The sequence below is a fragment of the Pinus tabuliformis genome, chromosome 5_1 (genome assembly GCF_031772625.1).
Source record: "Pinus tabuliformis cultivar Carrire ecotype Pingquan chromosome 5_1, CPIR1, whole genome shotgun sequence".
NCBI lineage: Eukaryota > Viridiplantae > Streptophyta > Pinopsida > Pinales > Pinaceae > Pinus > Pinus tabuliformis.
In genome coordinates this window covers 228,183,637-228,191,104 of record NC_142305.1, presented here as the reverse complement: position 1 = coordinate 228,191,104, position 7,468 = coordinate 228,183,637, and positions in this window count along the sequence as shown.

Below are 7,468 nucleotides of genomic sequence, written 5' to 3'. Positions count from 1 at the left end.
TTGGAGGGAACAGATAGCTATCTTGAGGTTAGAGCTTGATATACAAATGGTGGTGGTCAAAACATGCTTTATGATGATCTTGGAGTCAGTAGGATTTCCAGGATGGGTGTAAGTGATTTTTGATGGACGTGTGAAATGGGGGGTGGTTTGGTGGTGAGTTGTGACCAAAGGTGATTAGAGACTATCAACGGGCGAAGGCCCTGAATTGTAAAAATCAAACATGGATGGGAGAATTTTTATTTTTTTTGAAAAAATATTTGTACACTTGACAAAAGAATAGGGGGTGGTTTTCATGTACAACCACAGAGATAGGTGCTCCATGATGACAATAGCTTGTGTAAAGGTGTGGTGTATCTATTGAGGGAGTGAGCCCCATTGGTTGGTCTCTGTGTCAGGTGGGTGAGGCAGATGACATGATACAAATGGGCTATGCGATATGGACAAATGATAGGCAAAATGTAGGATGTGGAGGTACATTCGTTTACTATTGTGAAAAGGGCACAGGAACTGGGGTGTATGCATAGTGAATGTAGTATAATGAGGCTAAAATTCTAGATATGCACGTGATATGGTTCCTGGGCTAGAGTGAGTGGTCATACAACAATGAAGAGAGCCATGAAGGGGGGGGCTTCTATCAACCAACATGAATGTTTACCATATACAAGGGTGAGATGGTGATAAACATGGTTGAGATAATGGACCTTATGATGCATTTTGGAGAAATGATGTTAGGATATGCAAAACTTTAGGAGGAAGCCTATCATATTGAGTGGAGAATGATACCTTCTTTGTTATTTTCTTGTCAGGTCATTGACCATGTGTGATGTTTCTATAATGGATACAACCAAAACCCAAAGTGAAAGCATTGTTCAAGACATACATATAAATGGATGTTTTGGACTTAGAGAGCTAGAGAAGTACTTGACATGTGCGATGGGCCAAAAATTGGTATTTTTCATTTACCGGAATGGAGGGTTCCATGATGAAGATGTCGTGGGACTGATCTTGGTGTCTCTTCCATTTTTGTCAACAAAGATCCCATGCTTCTGGAATGTATCCCAATAGATGGATAAAAGGGTGATAGATAGGGAAAAGGGGCACAAATATCACTCATTGTTGGATTAAGGGGGTCTGACCCAAGTTCAAAGTTAATCATGCCAACCAAAAAAACCCTAACTATTGGCCCTTTAGGAAATAACCTGCATAGTGGAGGCTGTAGCCTCACTCGAAGCAGTATTGGGGGATGCTAGAACTAGGTTTCTGCATCCAAAGACCATGTGATAAGTAATATGAATCCCTTGTAGCTCAGATATTCCCTCGCGCAACTCTGTGTCTTTCTATGGTCCATTACTGCAACTCTATTCACGTGGATTTCAGGCCTTGGCGAAGGTCTATGATCAGAGTTATCAAACCCAAAAGAAGCAGACGAAGAACTTTCATGTAGTAAATAATAACCCTAGATTTGCCTTCACATAGATATACCCGCTTCAAATAGTTATCTTAATAGATTTAGCTAATTCCTTCGTGAAAATAGATAAATACTTATTTCATGCATAGGCATTAAAGGTTCAACAGATTAATGCAACAATCACACTTTATTGAATAGAAACAAATCATTAAGAAACAATATATAAACTTAAACAAAATTAAGAACATAGTACAGATGCAATAGATTCAGTCTAAAATTAGTCTTTATTAGATTCAGCTTTCAAATTATAGACTCTTCCACCCTATGCACCCAGCTGAAGGGGCCGACATACTCAGCTGTGGTGTTATGAAACCAGCTCAACAAAAGATAGAAAAGATAGATCAACGCCTTAGAATTCAGCCTCTTCGAGGGGGCAACCTCCTTTACATTACATAAATGAACAATTCTTGGATGATACAAATGACAAAACCTCCTTTCTATATATAGGAGTCTAAGGAGTCACAATATAATCCAGCCGACCTAACAATAATAATATAAAGCCACAAAAATAACAATAGAGGGATTCTATGGGGCACAGAAATAACAATATGGGGGTAATAAGGGCACAACAATATAAATAAGGGGTATAACTACAATAGTAATGGGGTAATCACTAGTATTATAGGGACCCAACATGCCCCTCTCCTTCAAAAAAGTGTTGTCCTCAACGCTTGAGTAGTTCTGGATACTTCTTTATAAAATTCTCATCCTCCCATGTGGAATCTTCAGCGGATAAGTTCTTCCACTTGATAAGATACTCTGAAATTGATCGATTTCGTAGCTGTCGAGTTCTTGTTTCTGTGACTGCTTCCGGTTCCAATATAATTTTTCCTTCCTCGTCAAGTTCTGGCAATATTGTTTGAATTGGGAGCTTGTCGCCTATAACCTTCTTTAAACATGAAACATGGAAAACTGGGTGCAATCGAGAAGCTGCAGGAAGCTCCAATTTGTATGCCATAGTACCAATCTTTTGCAACACCTTGTACGGACCATAATACTTTGGTGATAATTTATTATCCTTCTTAGCTTGCTTTAGGGACATTTGCTTATATGGTTGTAGCCGTAGGAATACCCAATCACCTACATCAAAACTTCTTTCACTGCGATGTTGATCTGCCTGTTGTTTCATTCTATTTTGTGCCAACACGAGGTTATCCTTTAAGAGTTGGAGGACTTGTTGTTGATGTTCGATGTGATGTTCCACTGCCTGAACCTTAGAATTTTCTCTTAAATATGATGTGATGGATGGTGGTTGATACCCATAAAGTGCCATAAATGGGGTCATTTTTGTTGCTGTATGGAAGGAAGTGTTATACCACCATTCAGCCAGAGGCAACCATTTGACCCATTGTGTCTGTTTATCAGATACAAAGCAACGAAGATATCCTTCCAAACATTTGTTTACTATCTCAGTTTTCCCATCAGATTGAGGATGATAAGATGAGCTATGAGCTAACTGAGTACCAAGACAAGAAAATAATTCTGTCCAAAAATTTCCAGTGAAAATGGGATCTCTGTCACTTACAATAATCTTTGGGTTTCCATGTAGCTTTTGAACTGTTTCCATAAATGCAGTAGAAACTGTACTGGCTTTAAATGGATGTGATAATGCACAAAAGTGTGCATACTTGGTAAGTCTGTCAACTACCACCATGATGACACTCTTTCCCTCAGACTTGGGTAAACCTGTGATAAAATCCATTGAAACCTCCTCCCAACGTTGGCTTGGAATGGATAAAGGTTGTAATAGACCCGGTGTCTTAATTGTTTCAACTTTATTTTGTTGGCAAACCAAACATTCCGCCACAAACTTTTGAATATCTGATTTAAGGCCATCCCAAAAAAATTCCTTCTTAACCCTGTGGTAAGTTTTTAAAAATCCTGAGTGCCCTCCTAAGGGAGAAGTGTGCAATTCCATAAGAATCTTTTGTTTTAGCTGGGAATTCTTACAGAGGTATAAGCGATCTTTGTACCATAACGAATCATTTTGCCAGCTAAATGTATCAGAAGTACTGGAATCTTGTTGTAGCTTTCGAATAAGTGCCCACACTTCTTCGTCATTCTTCCATTCCTCCCTTGCTTCGTTTATCCAATCTGGTTGGATAATAGAAATGGCACACAACAATGCTTCCACATCCTCATCCTTTCTTGAGAGTGCATCTGCCACCACATTTTGCTTCCCTTTTTTGTAGATGATTTCAAAGTCATAACCCAACATCTTTGTGACCCACTTTTGTTGCTCTTCAGAGGATAATCTTTGTTCTAAAAAGTATTTAAGGCTATCATGATCCGTTTTTACCTTGAAGTGTCTTCCCATTAGGTAGGGTCGCCATTTCTTAAGTGCATGGAGTATTGCCAACATTTCCTTCTCATAAATAGCTTTGCTTAAAAACTTTCCCTTGATTGGACGACTTTCAAAAGCAATGGGTCTTTCATCTTGCATTAGAACAACACCAATTCCATTTCCTGAAGCATCACATTCCACAATAAAGGTTTTTGTGAAGTCCGGTGTAGCTAAGACCGGTGCTTGGCACATTGCCTCTTTAAGATGTTCAAAGGCCTTTGTTGCTTCCGGAGTCCATGAAAATGAATCTTTCTTCAATAATGTTGTTAGAGGTGCTGCTATTCTCCCATAATTCTTAACAAACTTGCGATAATACCCTGTCAACCCAAGAAATCCTCGCAGATGCTTTATGGATGTGGGGATTTTCCATTCCTTAATGGCTTTAATTTTGCTAGGGTCTACCTTAACTCCTTCATGAGATACAATATGACCCAAATATTCCACCTCCTGGACTCCAAAGAAACATTTGGATCTTTTTGCATATAATTGTTTCTCCTCCAATAGTTGTAGCACCCTGTCAACATGTTCAACATGATCCTTCCAAGACTTGCTGTAGATTAGTATATCATCAAAAAATACTAACACAAATTTTCTAAGGAATGGTTTGAAAATTGAATTCATCAAACCTTGAAATGTTGAAGGTGCATTGGTAAGGCCAAAAGGCATGACCAAAAATTCATAATGACCCTCATGAGTTCTAAATGCCGTTTTCGGAATGTCTTCAATCTTCATTCTGATTTGATGATATCCCGAACGAAGATCCAACTTGGTGAAGTAAATTGATCCATGCAATTCATCCAGTAATTCATCAATGACAGGAATGGGGAACTTATCTTTAATAGTGAGCTTGTTGAGCTCCCTATAATCCGGACACATGCGCCATGATCCATCCTTCTTGTGCACCAATACTACTGGAGCTGAGAAAGAACTTTGACTCGGTTGAATTATACCAGCCTCTAGCATTTCTGCAACCATACGTTCAATTTCACTTTTTTGGACATAGGGATATCTGTACGGCCTGATGTTTGGAGGAACACTTCCTGGAATCAGATGAATAGCATGATCATGATCACGCATAGGTGGGAGACCTTTGGGAGTCTCAAATACCTTGGAATGATTGTCCAGGACTTTTTGGAGATCTGGAGAAATAGATGATTCCAATGTGGAAACATCTAGCGAACATAATTGTGCAATTACACCTCTTTGCTCCTTTTTTAGAAGCTTTGTCATTCCATTAGAGCTGATTATCTTTCCTGGTTTCCCTGCAATACCCCTTAATTCAACTTCCTTTCCTTCCGTAGAAAATTTGATGAAAAGTTCTTGAAAATTAAAAGCTATTGTACCCAAGGATTGTAGCCATTGGACTCCTAGTACAACATCAGCACCTCCCATTGGAATGGAAAGCATTGGGCTAGTCAATACATATTCTCCCATGGATAGCTTGATATTATGGCACTTTCCAGAGCAATTTATTGTTCCTCCATTTGCAATCATCACTTGACACTCTGGTGCTGGATATAGGAAGCAATTCAATTCTTTTGCTACCCTACAATGAATAAAATTGTGGGTGCTTCCTGAATCAATCAACACTATTACCTTTTTCTTCTTGATTTGTCCTTCTATCTTGATGGTTTGAGGAGTGGTAATTCCCGCCAATGCATTACAAGATATGGTCGGATTTATTTTTTCTTCATCTAGGCTTTGTTCCTGGAGTATATCCTCTTCTTTTGACCTTTCTTGCTCCTTTTCTTCTTCCTCTTCACAATCTATGTAGAATAATTTCTTCTCAGCACACTTATGACCTTTTGTGTATTTGCTATCACAATTGTAACAAAGCCCTTTTGCTCTTTTTTCTTCCAATTGTTGTGGTGTCAACCTTGTAGGTTGTGGAAGACTAGGGGCAACAACACTTCCGTCTTTATAGTTGTGAGTGGTATGCTTCCTAGTTGCCATAATTTTGCTTTCCATTTTTCTTGCTAACCTGAATGCCTTCTCTAATGAATCAGGTTCCCAAAGGCGAACATCATGTTGGATATTATCCTTTAAAGACCCTATGAACACATCAATCCTATGCTCCTCTGGAATATCTTTTACCCTTATGTTCAATTTTTGGAACTCCTCAATGTGCTCCATTATTGAACCCTTTTGTTTGAGACTTATCAATTGGCTAAAAAAAGTGTTGCTTTTTGTATCCTCATAATGTGCTATCAATTCTTCCGTAAAAATTGCCCAAGTGATAAATTGTTTACGAGAACAAAGCCATTGATACCATACAAACTGATTTGGTTCCAAATATACAGTTGCCATACGTACCTTTTGTGCGTTTTGCACATTATTGAGATCGAAGAATTGCTCCATCTGTAATATCCATGTGGCGGGATCCTTGCCATCAAACTTCCTCATATCGATTTTTGGAATATGGTGATTCTTCGATCCAACATTAGCGTCTATGGAATCATGATTAACATTTCTTTTGTTCTCATCATGAGTTTCCTTTACTACCTTTTCACCATTAGTAAGTATTTCTTGTAGAAAATTTTTCAAATCTGTCTTCAAATCTGCCATGCCTGTCTTCAAATTTGTGTTCAAATCTATCTTCAAATTGTCCATCTTAGCTTCCATGCCATTCATCTTAGCTTCCACGCCATTTATCTTAGCTTCTGTTAACTTTTGTGAGCGTGACATTTGTTGCACTTGTTCTTGTAATTTTGATATATCATGTAGCATTTCTTCCTCTTCTTCATGAGTCATGCTAGAGCTTTCAGGTTCCTTACTAGGTGTTTGCATTTTCTTTCCTCGTGGCATCAGTTACCGATAATAATGCTCTACTATGCCCTTTGAATTCCTTCAAAATAAATTTCCAAACCAAGCTTAAGCAAAAATTTAAAGAAATCTACACACCTTTTTTCACTTTGTAGGAGCTTGATATTGCCTCTGATGTATCTCTGTACTTTCCAGTCATCTAGTTCTGAATTTGTGACCTGTAGTATCTCTTTGTGTCCTCTTTCCAATGCCACCAGTCTGATCCAAATTGGATTCTCCAAGAAAGAGTTATGCACAATCTCCCAAGATGACCTGATTATAAACCTTTCCAGAAGAGCGAACTTGTATTAAGTGCCACGTGTACAATTTTCGATCTTTGGTTCTGAAAAAGATATACAAGAAACTAAAGTCTGTCCTCTTTCTGTACCTTCTTATGAAATTTCAATCTGATTCCCAAGAGAAAGTTATGACGATTTTCCCCGGGTCACCTGTTTTGAATGTAATTTAGGAGTCTGCAAAAAGACCAAATTCCTCAGATCATATCTCCGCAAATATCGCGCGAAAAGCTCTGAAATTCAGACCCAAGGTTCAACGCAATTTCTTCTCAAATGGGTTTTTTTTTGCGACTTCTGAAATGTCACAAAAAAAGGTTATAGAGAAAATGCCACGATGACCTGTTTGGAGCAGCGAAACCCTAGAATCCAAAGCTCTGATACCAAATGTTATGAAACCAGCTCAAGAAAAGATAGAAAAGATAGATCAATGCCTTAGAATTCAGCCTCTTCGAGGGGGCAACCTCCTTTACATTACATAAATGAACAATTATTGGATGATACAAATGCCAAAACCTCCTTTCTATATATAGGAGTCTAAGGAGTCACAATATAATCCAG